Source organism: Ambystoma mexicanum, chromosome 2p (genome assembly GCF_040938575.1).
Source record: "Ambystoma mexicanum isolate Mex_15411 chromosome 2p, UKY_AmexF1_1, whole genome shotgun sequence".
Classification (NCBI taxonomy): Eukaryota; Metazoa; Chordata; class Amphibia; order Caudata; family Ambystomatidae; genus Ambystoma; species Ambystoma mexicanum.
This window is the reverse complement of record NC_090923.1, coordinates 377,855,796-377,878,982: the sequence shown is the minus strand read 5'-3', so window position 1 is coordinate 377,878,982 and position 23,187 is coordinate 377,855,796. Positions and strand designations below refer to the sequence as shown.

General features: G+C 43.1%; 1 protein-coding gene across 24 annotated transcripts in view; it reads right to left on the bottom strand.

The window, feature by feature from the left end:
* CADPS (calcium dependent secretion activator) overlaps nucleotides 1–23,187 on the bottom strand; it is a 2,044,505-nt gene that overhangs the window by 1,251,053 nt on the left and 770,265 nt on the right. The gene's annotated exons all lie outside the window — the stretch shown is intronic.

The following is a 23,187-nucleotide window of genomic DNA, read 5'->3' as shown; positions in this document are numbered from 1 at the left end:
TTTTTTCGGATTTTATCATCACAATTATGGGCACCTATTGATGATGCCCCATAAATATTTGGTTTGTCATTTTTGTGGGCCCTGGCCGATTTTACATCATTAATTGTGACCACCTGCATCTCACAGAAACGAGGTGGTCACAGGCTAAACAAAAGAACCGTTGCCTAGACAACGGCTTCACACTGCAGTCTGAGTCACTGCCCTGCAGCTGCACAGTGGAGGATCGTTTCTCTCTGTGTATTACAAGGTAAGAATCTGATTACAATCCTTCTCTTTGACCAAGTATGAGTGTAAAACACAGTATCTAATTGGATCTTTTATGATCCACAGATTGGTTTCCTTGTAAGCACGAGTGTATTTTCTCCATGCCTTTGTGCATATTGTCATTTACAACCCACTGCTGAGTGGGCATGAACGCAGGACGTTCTGTTTTTCACCACTGACCACACCAATGAGGTAAATCCATACCTAATATTCTTTGGTTTCATTTATTTACCTTATAAACCACTTACGGCATTTTTCTTTTTCTTTTTTCTTTTTTGCTATTGATATTTACCCATGATGTAACATCTACTAATTGGTATGTTTCCTTTCATTTTTTTCAATGTATGTTTCGTTTGAATTGTCACCATTATATGAATGTATGTCACATACTTGCATGCATTTGTTATGTTATATACTTGCTTGCTGGACTTATATAATTAGACTCGCCCTGATGAAGGAAATAATTTCCGAAATGCATTGGCTTTTTTAGTCTAATACATGTGGATTGTGGCAACTGCTTCCTCACTAAGGATTATTAGTGATAGCTTTTTGTTTGAACTATTATGGATAAATCATTTTTGATATGAATCAGAAAGACTCATCTTCCTTTCTCTAAGAAGTATGGTATATTATGGTTACTTGAACATATTGTCGTGAATCAGATATAAATACGTGCCCATCTTGGGCCCCATATGAGAGCGGTTGTGTGACCCAGTATTATTACTTGGTCTCCAGCGTGTGTTGCAATTATAAGTCCGGGTGTCTCCAGACTTGTCACAGCCAGCTCCTTTTCAATTGGATGTATATTCTTTTTTGAAATATTTGATTTTTACTTGAATATTCTGAACATTTTTGAATACATGGTGGTGCCCACTCTCTTTTCTGTTTGTAACTCTCACTATCATATAACCAAACAGTTTATGGTCTAGGTTAATATATTAATTTTCCCAAACAATGAATGTTCTCCTTCTTGAGAAGTCAGAAAAAAATAGGAAGCTTCCAGGGTGAACAATTAGGGCAAACTACATGTATATATTTAGTCATACATATTGTTTATTAATGTAAACAAAAAAAGGAGGTTTAACATGTTTTCATTATACATTGAGTTTAAGTAAAGAATAATGGTTCAGAGCAGTGCCATGAAAATGTACACATAAGATATTCAGACAAAAACTTAAACAAAGGAAAACAAAAGGGTGACCACTTAAATGGTTAATGTTTACAAACAAGATCATTCAAGATATAAATGCAATAAAAGATAAAGAAAAAAAGGAAAGAAATACTTTCATATTAAAGCAAACAAAATGCACAATTAAAATCAATGTTTGAAATGCTGAATCAAACTTTCTTGTGGACAAAGGTACCTATCCTTTGTATGTACTCATGATCAGCATTTGATCATGTTTTGAATAAAGCTGCCTACGTGTCAGTTTTTAAACTTTAGATAGATAATGCGTACACAGATCCCCAGTTTTACAACCAAAAATACATGGGCTGTGCTAAGGGCACGTTTCGGCTTGTGGCCATTAATGTTGGCATTGATTGAAGAGCCTTCCTTAGGGTAATTGGATCTGTAAAGAGTCCAAGAACAGGAGAAACAGTAAAGGTTTTGTAGTGTAAGAGAAGTAAGGCAGGTGTGTGACAAAACACAATCCAATAAATGGATACTATAGGCCCAAATATGTAAACAGGAATTCCTATTTTTATAAAACATTATGGGATAATGGTACTGATGATACTTTTAAAACCAAAAGGTGAAAGGATTCTTGCTACACTGTACTCACCCTGTATAGAACACAGGGCAGTGCAGAGATTTCAGCCTATGGGATTTGACGGTGGCAGATTCCTTAACAACCTGCGTCTGCAAGATTAGAGTCTTCGAGTAGGGACCTGGTTTCAGGAGCAATATTGAGGCACACTGAAAGGGAGAAGGTGAAAAATGATCCACCGTTGTTACTGAGAAAAAATTAGAATGGTGCAAACAATTTAAAAACATGCAAAATTGCAAGAAAAGAGGGAAATGGGGTGCTGGTAGGTTGGTAAATGCCTAAATCGTGAATGAAGGTACAGCCAAAGAGAGTGAGTAAGGGAGAGTACATGGATAAACAGCACTGGCAGTCATGTGGTAGTTAGTAAAAAAGGGAGGGAAGGGAGACGGGTAGATTCCTAAGTGGTCTATACCTTAAAGTGTAGTTCTGGAGCCAGCAGATTACTGTGGACCCAGGGCGCTCGTGTAGTGCAGAAGTCGCTGTTTATGAGAGCACTCGTGGTTGGAGCCGCGGGTTTGTTTAACACTGGAAAGTACAAAGAGGATGAACGTTGAAAGAACGTCAGTTTCTGGCAATTGCGAAATGCAAGCAAGGGCATCTGGATGTGCCAGGGTGTAGAAAAAACCAATATCCTATCTGCAAAGAATCCCTATAAAGACCACATAAAAATTTGGAAAAGATACATAGACGACATTCTCTGTATCTGGAAAGGGTCCAAATCAGATCTGAATAATTTCTTGGAATGGCTCAACAAGGTTGACCAAAACATTCAATTCACTATACAGTGCAATGATTCCGAGACCAGCTTCTTTGACCTCAAAATTCAAACCAACAATGGCTCCTTGAAATGCAATTTATTCCGCAAGCCCAGCAATAGAAATACTCTTCTGCATTTCAACAGTGACCATCCCAGGCACATTAGGGAAAATTTACCCTTCGGTCAATACCTGCGAATAAGAAGGAATTGTACCGAACTTCAAGATTTCTATGCCCATGCCAATGACCTCGATCATAGATTGACCGAAAGAGGGTATCCACACCATGTAATATCCAGATCAAGGAAAAGAGCCAGATTCTGTAACAGGGATACACTTCTGCTGGATAAAAATGCCAATGGAAATGAGGAACCAAGAACGACCAGTGTTATTACACATGGCGCCCACACACCGCTGATTCGAAAGTCCATAACTAAACACTGGACTATGGCAAAACTGTGCCTCCCCAATGAACCCATACCACGCTTCGCATACAAGCGGGGCAAAAATCTGCAAGACCAGTTGGTGCATTCCAAATTCTCAAACCCTGCCCCGAGACTGGGATTGTGGAATTTGAGAACACCTGTGGGACATTTTCCCTTGTGGAAATTGCACATCATGCAAGTTTACTAAAAAGATCAAAGAATTTAAGATCGAGGATAGACACTGGAATTTAAGAAGCATGACAAACTGTAAAACCAAAAATGCCATCTACATCATACAATGCCCATGTGGTTTGAGATATGTCGGACAAACAGAAAGACCAGTCCACATCCGGATCTGCGAACATCGTTCTCGAATAAGGTGTAAACATGAGAGTGCCCCCTTGGTTAAACATTATCTTGCAAACAGACACACAGCAGACGACATTTTATGGTGGGTGGTAGACACCATTACATCTTCCACAAACCTTAAAATGAGTCTACTACAGAAAGAGGCCCAATGGATTTATAGAGTTAATTCATTCCACCATGGCCTAAACGAAGAATATATTTGCCCTACCTGAATTGATTATTTCCAATTTGACCTTTTTTCGTTATGACTTGTTGACTCTTGTGCCACTGTGTATTCTTTAATGTCCACACCGCCCCACACACCTCCATTATTGCCCTACCCGACCAGATTATTCCTAACTTGACCCTTCCCGTTATGGCTTTTTGACTTCTGCGCCACGTGGATGCCTTAATGTCCAGTGCGCCACCCTTTCTTTAACTTTCCATCTCGGCATTCTTTGCCGCACCGAACAGTCTATTCCTGCTGGGTTTTTCACATCTCCCAAATACTCTGAGCTTCGTTCGTAATCACGGAGCCAGTTTCTAACAGAGCAGGGAACATTCCATTATATCGATGGACTGATCCCATATGACACTTTGTAACTATTACTATGGGCCGGTCCCAGAAGACGTAGCATCCCTCCTCACTGATTTTCTTCTTTTTCTTTTTCCATTACCATTCCATTCAATGTTAATCTTGCCACTATTCACAAGGTTAACACATGGAAGGCACACACAGTAACTAACCCCCGGCTGTCTAGCGAATTGGTAGCTCCCAAGCACTCGGCATTCTGAGTCAGCAACAAAACCCACGGTTTCCATGACAAACTGGACGCCTCGTACGCGGCTCACAAGCAGACGCGACCAACCCGCTCCTCTTCCTTACCTTCTGCATTGATCTTCGATGCGGTGAGTATCTACACCCTGGCACATCCAGATGCCCTTGCTTGCATTTCGCAATTGCCAGAAACTGACGTTCTTTCAACGTTTATCCTCTTTGTACTTTCCAGTGTTAAACAAACCCGCATTTTTCAAGGCGGCTCCAACCACGAGTGCTGTCATAAACAGCGACTTCTGCACTACACGAGCGCCCTGGGTCCACAGTAAACTGCTGGCTCCAGAACTACAACTTTAAGGTATAGACCACTTCGGAATCTACCCGTCTCCCTTCCCCCCCTTTTTTACTAGCTAGCACATGACTGCCAGCGCTGTTTATCCATGTACTCTCCCTTACTCACTCTCTTTGGCTGTACGTTCATTCCCGGGTTAGGCACTTACCAACCTACCAGCACCCCATTTCCCTCTTTTCTTGTAATTTTGCATATTTTTAAATTGTTTGCACCATTCTAATTTTTTCTCAGTAACAACGGTGGATCATTTTTCACCTTCTCCTTTTCAGTGTGCCTCAATATTGCTCCTGAAACCAGGTCCCTACTCGAAGACTCTAATCTTGCAGACGCAGGTTGTTAAGGAATCTGCCACCGTCAAATCCCATAGGCTGAAATCTCTGCACTGCCCTGTGTTCTATACAGGGTGAGTACAGTGCAGCAAGAATCCTTTCACCTTTTGGTTTTAAAAGTATCATCAGTACCATTATGCCATAATGTTTTATGAAAATAGGAATTCCTGTTTACATATTTGGGCCTATAGTATCCATTTATTGGATTGTGTTTTGTCACACACCTGCCTTAATTCTCTTACACTACAAAACCTTTACTGTTTCTCCTGTTCTTGGACTCTTTACAGATCCAATTGCCCTGAGGAAGGCTCTTCAATCAATGCCAATATTAATGGCCACAAGCCGAAACTTGCCCTTAGCACAGCCCATGTATTTTTGATTGTAAAACTGGGGATCTGTGTATGCATTATCTATCTACAGTTTAAAAACTGACACGTAGGCAGCTTTATTCAAAACATGATCAAATGCTGATCATGAGTACATACAAAGGATAGGTACATTTGTCCACAAGAAAGTTTGATTCAGCATTTCAAACATTGATTTTAATTGTGCATTTTGTTTGCTTTAATATGAAAGTATTTCTTTCCTTTTTTTTCTTTATCCTTTATTGCATTTATATCTTGAATTATCTTGTTTGTAAACATTAACCATTTAAGTGGTCACCCTTTTGTTTTCCTTTGTTTAAGTTTTTGTCTGAATATCTTATGTGTACATTTTCATGGCACTGCTCGGAACCATTATTCTTTACTTAAACTCAATGTATAATGAAAACATTTTAAACCTCCTTTTTTTGTTTACATTAATAAACAATATGTATGACTAAATATATACATGTAGTTTGCCCTAATTGTTCACTCTGGAAGTTTCCTATTTTTTTCTGACTTCTCAAGAAGCAAAACATTCATTGTTTGGGAAAATGAATATATTAACCTAGACCATAAACTGTTTGGTCATATGATAGTGAGAGTTACAACCTGTGTTTATTTTTTGTCTTGCCCCGAACTCTCACTGAACACGCAGGGGGCTTCCCCTTTTTTTGTAAAATACATATATAAGCCTTCACAGTATTTTGGGACCCACCTTCTAATTTTGTTCCCTCTTAACATAACAGGACCACACGTTTCAGAACCATTCAGAATCAGGTCTAGAATCAAATTGCAGAATTTCATGCAGTGTCATTGAGTGTACCAAAGTTATAAGCCATCCAAAAACTGCTTTTCACCAACCCTGTAATGCCGAAGTAAGCATACATGCCCCTGAACATCTTGCATGTCCACGAGCATCACAGGACTGTGCTGATGCTCTGAAAATGCCCCGATGCTCTGAAACTGTTTGCAGACATCGGAGAAGAAAAACACCAGTGTTTCTGTCTTTTTAAGGCCATATTCCATCCCAGCCTTATCGCCCCTCACCTCCCCAGAGATTCTTTGATTAGTTTCACAAGTGCAATGTTGTATTTTTTAATATGTTTTCACTGCGCTGTCCCCGGATACCGGCGGCTGCACGCAAATGCAACATGGCGCGTTTCAAAAAATCTGACACACCTCACGCTTTTCATGATCCAATCAGCAGCAGCATCCGATGTTCTGCAGACATCACACCAACCTCTGGGCCAATCGGACCGAACAGGGAAGTGAGAGCGCAGACCGATCCCAGATATCACTAATATTTTTAGACCTACTTTTGGTCGCTTTTAAAATAACTACTGGATGGATATACACCGGATTTACAAAAGCACACTTTTGGGACCAAACCGCCGCTCCTGGTGCAAATTTCGTGAAAATCCATCCAGCGGTTTGAGCACATTTTTTTTCCATTGTGTCTATGGGAAAAAAACACACATTTTGAGACCCCCTTATAATTTGCCCACCCCCTTGACGAAACCTCCCAGACTTCACAGTATCAATCTGACGGAGCCATATACTTTTTTCTGCAAATTTTCATGAGGATTCATCCAGGTGGGGCAAAGTTATAAGCCACCCAAAAAGTGCTATTCCTATGGGCTGAGCAACTTAACCATAACTACAGGGCTGCTTCTGCAGGTGCTGTAATATATATGCATAGTTTGACTATCAGATTTGCCTACTCAGATAGACAGCAGAGTACATTGCTCGGACACAAACAAGATATGAGTGAAGAGGTTAACGACGAACCTTCAAAGACTGAAAAACTGCTCACATTGGCATAGATTTTCAATGAAATCACTTTCCTGTGTAATATCAAAACAATGGAGCTCTATGACATCTGTTTTGGATATATCGAATCCCTATTTTTCACCACTTTAGAAAGGTGATTTTGTCAGTAGAATGAATGTAATATTCTAATTTCTGATATCCTCAATCATTCATTCTGAGGGATAGCATCAACGCTTCCGTACTTCCTACAGCCTAAGAAATGGCAAAACAAACTAGACTTCAATTTCAGTGTTTCACAGTCAGCATACTGTTCTCTCAACTTCCCACATTGCACTTAGATCTTGTTATCAGTAATTATGCACTTATAAATAGATGCAAACTAAGAGGATTGAGAATGCAGCGTGGGACGATATGGGATCGGATAACCTTGAACGTTTCCTACCAACATGCAACAATATGGTGTAATATTCTGTGAGCACACATGAGCATGCCATGAATTCATTTAGGTCACTGTGATAAGATTGGCGCATCTCGATGTACGAGGTCCCCCACAGTGCACTACTGATGCTGCTTATTAAAAGCTATTATGTCTGCTGGTGATTTTACAACAGATATCATGTCTTACTTGTTGGATTCCTCCCACATTTATTTACTGCCATAATAGGCATTATTATTGGCAGGGGCGTAACAGACCCATGCACCCTATGAGTTGGAGGCAGATTGCCCAATTTATGGGCACATCGATATTTTAAAGAAATGTGTAGGTCACTCCCTGTAAGACCTAACTGACCTTTTCAGGGGATCTCAACACATTGGACCTCATCATGAGTTGGGCTGTATTCCCGGCTGTAATACAGTCCGACTGTAATAGCCCTAGCACTGATCGGTCCGGCGATATTACCGCCAGATCACGGGTCGGGTATTAACGGTAAATCCCCATTCCCCATTGGGTCCATTGGATTCAATGGGGCATTTTCAGTGCTAATTATGTGGGCTAATACAGCCGGCAGTAATACAGCCGAAAACAGGGGATTTTCACCTCCACAGAAAGGCTGGAGGTAAAACAGCCCACTTACCGCCCAACTCGTGATAGGGCCAGCCCTTAAATGCGGCAGCAATACCGTTACCACTGCATTTAAGGGCTACAGCCCAACTAGTGATGAGGCCCTTTGTGTTTTTCCACTGATTAATACTCAATTGAATACTACTTAAGTTATTGCCCTGGGAAGAACGAAGGGCACAGAATTGTTCAAGCAGGGATTCAAACCTGTATCATAGAGGTTGACACCAGGTGTTTGGAGGTTGCTGAACTTTGCTGCCGGTTGAGAATGGCAGATGCTTCATTCTATCTAAGGACAGGACGCACGCTTTCTGCAGCAACACAATAGGTTATTTTCCAAACAGTGAATGGGATTTGGGTTCATGTGGCGGCAATGTGGTCCTCTGTCAACATGATGCACCCCTCTGCAGAGGTCAAATGAGTCCAACATTTGGCCAGTTCACCCTGCACTTTAGTGTGGATACATGCATACCAGCTCCGGCTGCACCGTTCTTTCTAGATAGTATGTTACAAGGCCTGGAAGTTCTAAACTCAGAAACAACATGATCTCAAGGCACTGCTTAAGTCTTTCCCCTCTTCATAATGAGGTTAGTAAAAAGCCTTCAATGTTATCATTTCAATTTGCTGTTTTAGTCAAACAAGTTCTTATTTGCCATCAGTACATCTCAGCCCAAATAACAAACATGACACAGAAGTAGAATGCAGTAAGCACAATGGTGCTCGCATTCTGTTACAGCACCCCCTTCACACATGTCCACTGCATCATTCAGGTGACTTGTGTGCAACAGGGGGAACTGGTTGTGGCCGTAAGTGTGCATACCTGACACTCGCATTTTGCGCAGAGGACGGAGATCACCCAGACACACGTGAACAGCATCTGGTTTGGCATTGACAGATCTATCACTGCCAATGCCATATTTACACTTGCACCCCTGTTATACGGGTAGAAGCATTGCAAAAGGATAGAAATACTCATGAACAATTCTTTTTTACTTTCATTTTTATTAGGTTTTGACATAATACATATCATCACAGATGGAATAAAAAGGAAAGACAGAACAACACAAGGCAGAAGGCATACAGTGGTACTTGTACATGCTCAAAGAAGTCCAGTCGAACCCGCTCTAGATAACACTCCCAAAAAGCAACACGCAAAATCGGCCCGCTCACAAGATCCTTCGTGCACATCTCGCTTGTGTTAACAACACTATGATGGGTGACCTTGAGCAGAAATTGAGTGCACATCTCGCTTGTGTTAACACTCCTCTGCTAAGTGACCTTGAACAGGAAACCAGCGTAGTTACATCAACATGCACAATGTAGTGCAAGTAGACATCATGTATCAAAACATAATAACACACCAACACCATATTATCTAAGAAGTCTGATAGCGGACTATGCACCTGGTTACTCTACAAAAACCAGTAGAAGTCTAAAGCAAGAAAGGCAGACACAAGGGGGTAGCAGATAAGCAATTTAAATAAATATGTATCAATCACATTGACATCTTTCATACGGTCTTGAGTGGAAGGTATGAGATTGTAATCAGCTCTTTAATTGTTTGATGATGTATAGCAAACGTGTTAGGCATGAGCACCTCAAATCATCAGAAGAGGGTCCTTATTAGCCACCCTATTGCTTCCCAGGCTACCTGCCTGTATCTGGGTCCTGCAACTATACTGTAAGTGGCCACAAGTGGAACGCGCAACTCTGCGCAAGATTTTGCACCTTATGCCAAGGTACTTCTAAATGGTGGCTGTCACACACGAGGTTCAACCAACCAGTTTCACGAATTCCATTCACTTCCGTCCAATTGTTTTTTTTATCACGTGAACACTTGTATAGATAGCAGGCCTATTGGACGGTTTAACAAGAATAGACTTCATCAAGGTGCTGCCAGCAATTTCACTTGCTAGAACCGTAAACAATGACTTAATTTGCTCACACAAAAATCATATATGAGTAAAACAAATCAATTTCTTTGGAACAAAACTAATATTTACCTGATTGGCTCAGTTTGGAGCTATGCAATTTAAATGGGGTCCTTAACTCTCTTTCACCTTCATAATGACTTGTCTGAAATAACACAGCTGATTTGGATGCATCACTCCCATATATCAGCCTGTTGCTCTGGTGACAGTGGAAATTGTCAATCAGCTGCCACCTGACTCTGCTTTGGTTTTAAAATTCAAAAGGGGTTTGCCTGAGTAGTGGAAACTACTGAGACGCTCTAGGGGTATTCCATTGTCCACACTGGGCAAGGCAGCATAATAAAAAGAAATATCACACGAGTCAAGGCTGTATTCATTGAAGTGCTTAACTCTATTATGATGCATGCACTGTTTCACAGAATATGCTCCATACGGTTTTATACAAGTAACATTCCGGGGAATGCCCCATCCATCTGTAAATGAGTTATTGTAAGTCATTTCTAATAAAACCTAAGCTATCCACATTGGCCACAAAATAGCTGTCTGTAATCAGAATCCTTTTATTAAACGGCAAATACCCCAACCCAGAATCACAGTCTGGTATCTTGTAGCATACACCAAACCGCATCAATGTCTGCTGAGACATATTTGCTAAGAGTATATAAGAGTTATTGAACAGGAAGGAGAGCCATCATCTTTGGCTCATAGGAGAGCCTAGAGGTTCTGTTTGGTGTAGGATCGCTGCGACGCCTTGTGATAGTGTAAGGAATCACAGGTGCTCTCCATGCTTCTTCTCTTTTGGAGATTACACAGTTGGATGCAATGATGCTTTCACTGCCACAAGAAGGTGACGTGTTTATACAAGAGGTCAAGAAGAACTTTCGAAATGGAACATGCAGTAGGGATAGGTAATGGAGAATGTTGGCGACTATAATTATTTTCAAATGGCCCCAAAAGGAAAGTAATGGTGGAATTCATTGCCTGGCCACTTTGTCAACACTTTCCAATGCTCTCTGAATGTTGCAGGTTGTAGTGGTAGCTAGTGTGGGTACAAAAATACCAAATATTTTAGGAACCTGGGATTCCAGGAAACCGCAAAGCCAATGAACAGGTCAGAATCTGTTCAGTGAGGGGACTTCCAATTTTATCCCATTGATTTTATAGCCAGAAATATTGAAATATAGGCCAATTACATGTTCTAATTTCAGGAAAGAGTTAAGGTGCTTGATCGAATATAGGAGGAAATCACCAGAATCTGCTCGGAGATTCGCCTTCCCCCTGAGATAATGTTCTAATTTTGGATTTTCTTGAGAAATTATATAAACAAAATGGGACATAAGGGACACTTTTGTTGGATTCACCAAGTGAGACAAAATCATGTTTAATTGACCAGTGATATCATAAGGGGTATAAATCCCAGCCAACAGAAAAAAGTGCATAAAATATCTGAACTTGAATCAATCAAATGCCATCCCAGCATAGAGGGAAATGGAAGCAGACAGGACACCATTGCAACCAGTGATGTTAATGATACTGAACCCCAGAGGGTGACGCCTGACCCTATTCCATCTTTAACGCATCCCACTTGTTCTGGGGGAACCACAGACAGCAGGATCCCATTTATTTGAGATGGTAGGATATTCTGCAAAGATCGTATATTCATCTTTGATCGATGATATAGTTCTGTAATTCTTTACCAACTGAGAGATTCAGAAGAATCATCAGAGCAACATGTGTAGAAGATGTCTAATGTAATGCCGCCCAGCCAAGGGGCCTACACTCGAGGCAGATATGTGATGGCAAGGAAAAGTTCAAACAAAGACATGTGTTTTCTCTGAAAATGAATATGCTTCGTAAGAAAGTGTATACTTTCTCTTTAGATCTGAAGACCTTCGAAGAATACAAATGTTGATGGTCAGAGACATAGCCACATTTGAGACATGGACATCAAGAACTGTTAATTCAATTTTCTGCAAACTCAAATCACTTACCCTGGGATCAGACATGGTATAAGAGATTTGGTGGTTTAAACGTTTCCAAATAATAATTGACACACCCCCTTTGGAATTAATCACAGTGGCTTCTATCGTGGTGGGAACTTAATCCTGTTGCAACTTGTCACATCTGCCTTAATCGGGAAGTGTTTACTGCCACAAACCAGAATCACAGTGTTCTCCTAATAAGCTAAGACATGTGTCCTTTTGTTAGGGTTTGTGAAGCCATGTGTATTCCAGGATAAGAATTTAATTGAACCCATGGCAATCCTAACAGGGGACAGGGGTTAACACTTATTATCAAATTGCGGCTCATTGTAAGCAAAGAGCACCAAAGAGAACTCCTGGAAAACATGTTTACTATTGTTCCTGTGACAGTTTCATGCACACTTTTAGTAGGTATGAATTAATAAAATGGACTGAAATAATAGGGGAAAGAGACTAAGGTACAGGGGAGCCCAAGACTCCTTTTTGAAATAAAATGGAGAGGACACACAGCTGATGTAATTACTCCTGGACACTTACTGTATGAGAAGAGACTAAATTACATTGGAAGATACAATCAGATTGTCATAGGGTGAGAACAGCCTCCTTAAAAATATCAGGACATGGTTTAAACACACTAATTTCTTAAATGCCTACAGAGCTATTAGGGCTAGAGAGCTTTTAAGAACAAAAATGAATACCAAGGAAATGCTACCTTGTGATATATTGATCAATTTGTCTTTTTAACTTAGAGTGTGGCAGATGTGAGCACTCAGGCACTACTGTTTGCGGAGTTTGTTGTACATTTTGTGTACGGTTTGAATGTAACCAGCACACAATAGATAAATAGATAATAAAAAGTAAACAAATACCAAGGAAAAACTATTCAATGTGTACCCATGCACACTAAATTTTAAGTAGGGGTGCTTGTTGTAGTGGCAGTCTGCAGGGTTGGGTGTTTTCAAATGGATACAGTAAGTTGTGACAGAGCAGCTGATCATTTGAATAGTTCTTTATCATGAGTCATCTTCATTCTCTTTGTAGTGAAAATACCACATTTGGTTTTAAGTGCCTTTAGTATTGGTCACATACCAGACACTTGGCTTATGTGTTTCAATGTCAGAGCTGTGTAGCCAGGATTTACATATATTATGTCCTGTGCATATCAAGGATGCCTGCGGATAAGGCCTTTGTCCAGTGTCTCTGCCGGCCGTGCATTACAGCAGGGCCCTTTCCCACCCTGGCGCCCTGCATAGACCTGGCTTGTACCTCCATTGGGTCCGGATTCTCTGCATACCACCAGAAAGCGGCAGCTGTCGTCCCTGAGGCTCCACTGAGCTCACAGCCCTCCTTGGGCTACAGTGATGCAATTGGCCACTGCCTGGCCCGTCTCTACCCACCCCAGCAAACCGGGAGGTGAAGCTGGCCTGCATTCAAGGCCTACAGATAAGGTATTTGTCCTGTGTCTCTGCTGGCCGCGCATTGCAGCAGGGCCACTTTCCCACCTGGGTGCCCTGCATAGACATGTCCTGCACCGCCATTGGGACCAGAGTCCCTAAACACCACCAGAAGATGGCTGCCACCATCCCTGAGGCTCCACTGAGCTTGCAGCCCTGCCCGGGCTACACTGCTACCGGTTGGCCACTGCCTGGCTCATCCCTCCCCACCTCAGCAAGCCAGGAGACGAATCTGGCCTGCATTGAAGGCCTGCAGATAAGGCCTTTGTCCTGTGTCTCTGCCAGTCTCAGCCGCCACTGCCGCAATGCCACAGACGTCCCTGACCTATGCCGCAGCACTAACAGTATCATTGAAGGTAAGCCTGACGTGCCAAGTAAGGCATCTGCATCAGTGTGTACCATTTGCTCATCTGACTATTGTTTCTTCCTCTACACATTGCCGTGCCCTATCCCATTCATCCCCAAACCCCCAGCGCCCACCCTGGTGCTGCACTCTATCATGAATGCAGATACCCAGTGCCTCCTAATGCCACCCGGTAGATGGGGTACCACTTCAAGGCCTTCAAAACTCTTTCCGTCATCTCCCCTACCCAACACCCACTCAGCACCTCTCCATGACTCCCCATTGCAGCCAGGCCCTATCGAGCCACTTACTGCTGCCAACCCCGCTTAGCCTAACCTGGCCTGCAACCTGACCACGCACTCCCCACTAGCCTCCCCCTTCCCGCTATCTGTGTGGTACGAATCTACTACCTGACCCTCTCCCAGGTATCCCAGCCGACCTATAACCACTCTCTGCCACCTCAGACTATACCTTTGGCCACCCCCTGTCACACTCCCAGAGTGGGCACAGGCATAGTGCTGCAGTGCCACTTAGCTCTCCTCAGTGGTGTTCCTTCTGTGCACAGCAGGCAAGACCAGTCGCCTCGAGACCCCCTAGTGCCTCAGGGACATACTTCGGCCCAAGGCCAGCCTAACACACCAAGCCCCCCTTCAGAGCCCCAACACTATCTCACAGCCTCATCCCTCCCCCATCCCATTTCTCATGCCTGTGCTATGTTCACAGATATTACCCACAATGACACAACCCCACACACCTAGTGACATACTCAGTGCAGACACGTGCTCAGGCATTAGGCCATACACATCCACCACTCAGCCTATACATCACCCCATGACTAGTGACACCAACCTCACTCAGCAAACACCTGCCCTTACCCCTGCCACCCCCCCCATTGCATAAAACTTGGGCAGCCCTGGCATCTCATTTATCTGGCCCTACGTCACCTTCCTATACAGCTGCGAGCAAGTATAGATGATTAACCATGACTACTAGCAGCCAGCTACTGAGTCCTCATATTTGCAAATCAGGAAATACCCTACCCTGCTTGGGATTAACTCGCAAACTTAGGATCAGGGTCAGAAACCTTCCTCCCATCATCTATGTGCTTCCACTTTCAGACGCCTTAATACTGGAAACACTATGCTCTCGGACTACCCCTACCACCACCTTTCCTACTGACTTGGTCATTCTGGCCCACACCAGCCCTGCTGACCCAGCCAAGCAAGCTGAAATCCTAAAGTGCACACTTGTTAATGTTCCCTTGTTAGGCGCTCATGCCATTGACATCCATGACCTCATCCTCGAACATCACTTGTACATCCTAGCCACAACAGCATCGTGGCTCCATGACATATCAGGCCCACTACTCTCTCTAGCTATCCTCTCTAATTATAACATCTTTAGGGCTGACCACCTCAATGTCATAGGAGGAGGGGTAGCCCTTATAGATAAATGCAGCCTACAGATTAGATATGCTCCCCTACCCACCACGCCAGGGTATGAAATGCTGCTCTTTAAGCTGACTACTGACCCCCAAACTACCTACAACCTGCTCCTGATCTACCAGCAACGTAATGGACCCAAATGCCCTGATTTAGACATCCCTCTTAAAATCACTCCTATCTTGAAACCCTTGACCAAATGTATCATTCTGAGTGATCTCAACCGTGGGTATAACTATGCCTCAGACCCTAAAGCAGCAGAGCTCACTCTAGTGCTCAAAGACATGAATATCACCCAGATCATAGACGTGCCCACCCACTCTAGACGGTGCACCCTGGACTGGAATCTTACAGAAAATGTGCCTGTCGATATACCAGCCATCAACACCGTATCCACATCCAACCATTTCCTCAATCACTTCAATCTCTCCCTAGCCAAGCCCTTCAAAATCCAGACTCCATCACTGAACACTATTCGAGTTTGGAACACCAATAAACTGAAGTTTGAAGCTTTTCAGCCCACCCTCCTATCATTGCTTAATTCGAATGCACAGGAACAGATTAACTCTCCTCAAGACCTAACTAATTACTTCCATGCATGCCTACTTCACTTGCTCGATCTGCATGCCCCCTACACAAATAAAATCCCTGGAGCCCCTTAAACCTAACAATAACTGGTTTTCTGAGGAGCTAGGTATCTCACGAAGGATCAAAAAGGCACTTGAACATCAATGTAATATTAACCCTACACCTAGCAGCAGTTCCGCTCTGGCCTCTGCTGCACATTCATACAAGAAAGAAGTAGTTACCTCCAATTTCAACACTTACAATACTAGAATCGCAAACGCAGGCCCCAACACTAAAGAATTAGTCTCCATTCTTAGAGAGTCAGAAACCCCTATGCCCCTATCGCGGGCACCCGCACAGATAAAGACTGGTGCACCACAATACAGGATGCATTGTCACAAAAAATTGAAACACTAACTGCAAAAATCAGTGCCAATAAGACACTGCTTGCCTCGAAAGCCCCCACTTGTATTGCTCTTGACCAACCCAGAGTAGCCCAATAGTCTCCTGCACTGCCCTTCTCTATCTGACAAGTAACTCAGGAACAAGTCCTTGCAACTGTCCAATCACTAAAACCCTCTAACTGTAAAGGGGACTCCTGTCCAGTCCACATTGTGCAGCTCTGCGCACCTACGTTAGCACCACTCATCAATGAGATTGCTAATACATCCTTCTTGACAAGCACTGTACCATATAGAATCAAGTCTGCATGGATCACCTACTCCTATACCCATCCATCCTCACTAACTGCTGACCTATCACCATAGTGTCTTTCCTGCTTACAATTCTCGACCACCTCGCTTCTCCCCAGGTCCAATATTTCTTGGTACAAAACCACCCACTTGGTATAAGGCAATCTGGCTTCCGGTCAAAGCATAGTATGGAAACAGCCTTGCTGGACTTAAAAATAGAAATGGATAAAATCTGTGATTCAGGCAATCTAGCCATCCTCCTCCTACTTGATCTCTCCGCCGCATTTGACCTTGTTGACCCACTGTCGCCACCTCAGTCAATATTTGAATTTTTCCACCCAAGCAACTTCATGGATTAAATCCTTCTTCAGCGCCCGTACTACCAGAGTCTTCATATGCAATGTATCTGCAGACCCTATCCCTGCACCATTAGGCATCCCACAAGGCTCATGTCTCTTGCCCACACTTTACAACACCTATATCAAGCCATTATTCGACCTCCTCGACAAACAGAAGATCATCTACACAAACTTTGCTGACGACACGCAAATACTCATCCCCATCTCTGGTGAGTACACCTGAGATACTGCTACCAAGTCAGTGTACAGCACTATCCAAAACTGGATGGCCACCAACAATGTATTCCTAAATGCTAACAAAACAGAGCTTCTTATTGTGGACTCACCATACCATCTCAAAAACCTGGATGCACCCTACACCTCTATCTGCATTGACGTTACCACTATCCCTTTGTTGAAACAAATCGAAACTTTGAGGCTTTACCTCAAAGAAGACCTGACCATGTCTAGACACATCAATGCCCTGGCATCTGCTACAGCCTACACTGCTAGGCTCATTCCCCTGAGTAGTCAGTTCTTCCCACTTAACAATTGCCATACTCTCGCTAGATCAATTATCCAAACACGACAGGATTATTGCAACATCCTACTAATGGGTACCTTGGCAGCCAATATGTCCAAACTTCAACTGCTGCAAAATAAACCCCTACATGCTGCCCTGAGCCTAAAATGAACTGATCGCATTTCAGTAATCAGATGTGGGACTCATTGGCTGCCTATCAAAGCTCAGGTTGAATTCAAAACTTTCACCATAGGACACAGATGCATCTATACCTAAGCCCCCCTCGACCTCAACACCAGTTTCAATCAAAACCTCCAAGTGCAAGCCCTAAAATCCTGCTCCAGCATCTCGCTGATCACCCACCCCCCCCGCACTTCAAGAACAAAAGAGCCAAAGGTGTCAGCTTCTGCATCTCAGCAACCGCTCTCTGGAACTCTCTGCCTGGTCACATCAAAAACACGCAATCCTACAAAACCTTCAAAAACTCGTAAAAACTTGGTTATTTGACAAATATGAGTAACAATTGATTCTTGTTTTGTGACTAACGACTTCTTAACGTACATGTTGCACTTCTGTACCACACGCAGTGATATCCTTGAGTCTGTATCATAGCTCAGTGTTTGGCCTAGGAATTCGTGGTTTCTTGTGGCTAAACCTATGAGACCTGTGTAAATGAAGAGAACCTTCTTAGTACTCTGCGACTTGACAAGCTAATTTGTTCAAAAGAGTCACTATTTCAGTACTCTCTCTATCCCCTCAGATTCAAATGTCGGGGCATCAGCTGTGATTCTTAAAATTTCATTTGCATCTCTTAATTTGCAGGTTTCCTTTTAAAAATCTGCAAACCATTGATATCTCATCTTTTGATGTAACAGCCCTGGATTATATTGCATCCAGTCTCACTTTAATATGGTATAATACAGTCTTAATGATGCTATGATCTGCCCGAATCTTTAGGATATTTCTGCTAGTCTTTACCATTTAACGGCTGTAGGGCCATAATTCCAGCCAGCCAGCTGATAACAGAAGGTTCATGCAGGGCTTTAGAAGACAAGGGGGAGGACAGATGTTCTTTTCATGCCTACTGTCAATCAAGTCGAGATATTTTCATGGGCCATATTGGCATTGTCCATGATATCAATATTAAAGGTTTAAGGGAGGCAGGCCCTACTTATATGTGCCCCGCACCCAGTCCGCACATTGGTTTCCCACTTATGGACTCGGATCACAAAGGATATGCATCACAAAAATATGTAGAACGATTTGAGGCATTTTACATCCTGACAGGGAATGTGAGGAAAAACATGCAGGGGTCGATGAATATCAGAGTTGTTTCAGTAGGGAGAATCTTACACTACTATCCCTGGAGTTTGCTACCCAGTGAGGTAGTGATTAGCTCCATTTGGCATCAGGCCTTGTGAGAGGAGACACCGATGGCGCACGTGCTAACATCTGTAGAGATTCATTTAATAGCAAATGCATCCTGGACACCCTCGATGATTTGTTTGCCTTATGGAAGAGCCGCCATGCCATCCCTGGGGCTATGTATGAGGATCAAAGGTGTGGATGGAAAGTAGAAGTGCTGAGATTTCATTGATATCACTGTGGCTGCTAATCATTATTTGCTGCATGCCTGTGTTGGTGAATTGTATGACTTCCGAACCAGGCCATAAAATCTGATTACTATACTATCATAGCCCTTTAGTGTACAACCAGATAATTCAGTTAATTGTAGCTTGAATTCCCCAGAACTCTTGGCACAACACAAAATGGCAATGTGTTCCATGGACGAGATGGTCATCCATTACATCAACAAGAAGGCCATGTTTCAATGGTAACAGCCACCAGAGATATAATGTGGCTCTTTGCTGGGTGGACATGTCTCTCAAATGTGACCCCAGAAGTGCCTTACTGCCAAGCATCCATGGAACTGGAAGATCTGGGATCCCGGCACGCTCCATCTCCTTCTGTGGGGTCAGTGATCTTAAACACAAAGTCTGCAAATGGCTGCTTACCTATCCTTCACTGAGGCTGACACAGAACTGTTCATGCGATGGGTCCAGAGCGTGACAGGGCTCAGCATACCCCTCCTGCATTTGGCTTTCTACATTTCTGCTTGTATGCAAGGCCATCTTCTCAGATTTCTGACGACATATCAGTAAATATGGGAGGTCTGATGGAGCTCATGTGGAATCCGTCATATTGAGCGGATGATGTCTTCATGTACTAGCATTTCCATCAGATTCACATCAATGCAGGCCGGGGTCTATAGAGTCATGACCTGCGCGGCACTTTCCCATGCTGTTGGCCTCCAACATGTATTATTTGTATTTAGTTTATTTGTAAAGCGCAGCCAGGCCCATGGGCAACCGGGCGCATAGTCTTACATACACAGATAAAGTACATCACATTAAGGTTCATGACAAGTGGTACAAGCTCACCGGGTTACAGGAAGATACGAGTGAGCAGACGTCTCTTCGATTGCGGAGACAAACATGGAGACCAAATGCAGGAGAAAGTGCCAAACGATCATATGTATCCCGAAGAGTACCTGGTTGGGAATCCGGTAAGAGCTCAGGGGTGCATCTATCCAGGGCAAGTCGAGGGAACATGCGGGGGGATGGAGTCCACCCACTTTATTCAGAGGGTGGACTCAGTCCCCCCACCTAAAAGAGAAACATTGGATGTGCTCTTTGAATTTATGAATTAAAGCCGACCTCAGGGATCAAACCACAGTCGTCAGGTTTGTAGGCCGGACACTTCACCACTGCACTATATAACCTGAAGAAAAGTAACCAAAAACTAAAGATGAAATATCCCATTTCGGTACTGCAAGTCCCAGGGGAAAACAATTGTAATGGTTCTTTAAAACATGCACACCTTTTAATGTTTTCAAAAGCACTATTAGAAGAAAATATCCTGTCTTGGTTTTGTGTGTGTGTGTTGATTTTATGAAATGCAAATGCCAATCGTCCTGTTCAATTTGGGTGGTTATGCAAAGCCAATTTAATGAAATGTGCATATTTCACCTTGATATGCTGATTTCTGGCAATGTCACATACCATTGCGTTTGTTGATGAGTCCCCCCACTTTAATTTGTAGGACTTGACCTCTGCATCTATCACTCTTTTGAGACTGTACTAGAATTGTGCTTTCAAAAGTATGTGCGCATACAGTTCTCCCTTCTGCGCATTAGAACGCACAGAAGTGTTTTACCCACTTGAGTGAGCAAATTCCAAATGGAAGTGAGTGAAGACCTCGGACATTCAGCTCAATAGTGTTCTCAATATGCGGACAAGGTCCTAAAACATAGTATACCACATTCATTCAATGTAAGAACATGGCTTGTAGCATTCATTGGAAACTTTCTATATGATGGAACTTGTGTCTCCACTCAGATGATTTCCTGTTATGAAACTATTAACCCCTTCTTGCGTAGTAAGGCTTTCATAGCCAAGAAATTGAACTATTTTGTAATATGCTCACAGTGAGCCTTCAAATTGGCTATTGAACCAGAAAAATATGTTACACTATACACTATATACTTGTTATCATTTATTTTAATTTCTGGGTGAGAAAATCCCAAAGCAGCAGCTGAATTATTTGGCAAATCCAGATTGTGTCCCGCCAGTCTCTAATCGTGTTTGCATGCGATCGCTTTACAAACCACTGCCTTTCGGATGCCACCAGAAACAGCACCTAAAAAACAGTGCCATGCATGAGTCATGCAGTAATAAGACAGGCCAATTGATATTGTCAGCACAGCATCGTTTATTTTGCATCCAGCAGGCGAGAAGACCGCAAGTTCATAAAACATTCAGAAACGGTTTCTTGAAGATACAAAACACATATCAGGAGTTATGCTGAAGCAATACATATATTTGTATTCAGAATGCTTGCCCGCCTCTATCCACTCCAGATACAGGCCAGTGTACCTTATTGGGTGTTGCATGACTTACATGTTAGCAGTTAGACTGCTTAGCTCTACCTCTCTCGCAGGGATCCTTATTGGACGTAGCCCACCCTCCCCAGAACAGTCCAGATCGCATTTGCAATGAGGGGACTCTATATATTTTACTGTAAAACCTGAAGGAGGAAAATCAATCCCAACAATACAGAATGCAGCCCTTAATATTTGCAATGTTTTAGTAGAGCATGGAGACTGGGAAGGGGCAACATGCCCCAATAGCCAGTATATTGTGTGTGCAGAGAAGGCGAGGAAGGAATGCGCACAACATACCACTGTCCCACACCTACATTCCCGCCTGGCTCAACACCAAAGAGCTCTCTGTAAATGGCACGCATGCCTAGGGAAACAGCGTAACAGTCCTTGAAAAATACATTCTGGGCTGCAAGGCATTACTTCATGTAATATCTCTGTGCTAGGTTTACTGGGCTCTTAGGATGAGGATGTCAGCGTAAGAATTAGGTCCAATCAGTCCCACAAACTGCACACTATCATTGCTTGTATTCACACAAGTCTCTGGAAGATGGAACTACTGTACAATTGGCTTTTCGGGGGTTTTGGACTACAAATGCCTTCAGCTGTAGTCTGAATAGTCAATAGAACATGATCAGGGAAGTGGTAGTCTAAAAGTACTAGAGTACTACAGGTTGCAAATCTTTGCTCTAGAATGTCAGAGGGCAGCAGAAAAAAAGCCCCTGTGCTAGAATGAGGCATCTGAGCCAGTTGTATGTAAAAAATGAAAGAATAAACAGGATTGTATTCATCACTGGAAAACCGGAGAGTTATGATATGATATGATAAGATATGGCATTTGTGACGCGGCTATACACAAGTGTTTCAAGACGTGACGCGGCAGGGAGGGGGGAACAAGGGGAGACAGAACAACGATCCTACTAGGCCAAGTGTCATTCAGATCGCACAAGTGCATGGGTAGAGGGGAAGGGAAAAGTGCAATGGGGAAAGGGAGAGGGGAAGTGCAGTACAGGGTTAGTAGAATACAAGATAAAATAATAAGGGCCAGCGGGTGGCAAGTGCAAGGTAAGTGCAGACAAGTGATGGGAAGGGGGGCTGTAGGGATACAGAGACAGTCCCGCAGTCCAGGGGTTGCCAGGGAGGCAGTGCAGGGGAGAGTGGCTGGGCCAAGGACCAATATCGGTGAGTGGCCCAGTTGCGGATTCGGTGCAGTTTCAGTAAATTAGCAGGGGAGAGGGGGAGAGAAAGCCAAAGCAAAGAGGAAGGTTTTGAGGTGCTTCCGGAACCGGAGATGGTTCTCCTCAAGTTTCAGGGAGGCAGGAAAGCTGTTCCAGAGGGAGGCCCCTGCTGCGGACAGTGATCTGCCCCCAACTCGTTGCTTGGAGAAGCGGCTGACCCTGAGGGAGTTGAACTATTAAACATACTGAAACAGAGACCCATCTAAACAAAGAGTCTACCATTAAATTGATGTAATGGTACTGAGCGAGTCAGTGTATTGGACAGTCAAACTTAAAATAAATGCACCAATGTCATTCACTACACCGATATCTTAATGTAATAATCAGAAGATCCTTAGACACCTTGTGTAGGTTCCATAAGTCAGCTTTATTCCTTACTACACACAGTCCCTTTAAGATGTTAAGTATGAACCACTGAGTCCCATCGCCCAGGCTGGGGCTCTCCAACTGACACCTAGTGGAACCTTAACGGCAGGCATTCCTACACTCACAGCCAAACATTATCTCAGGCACGCCAACATC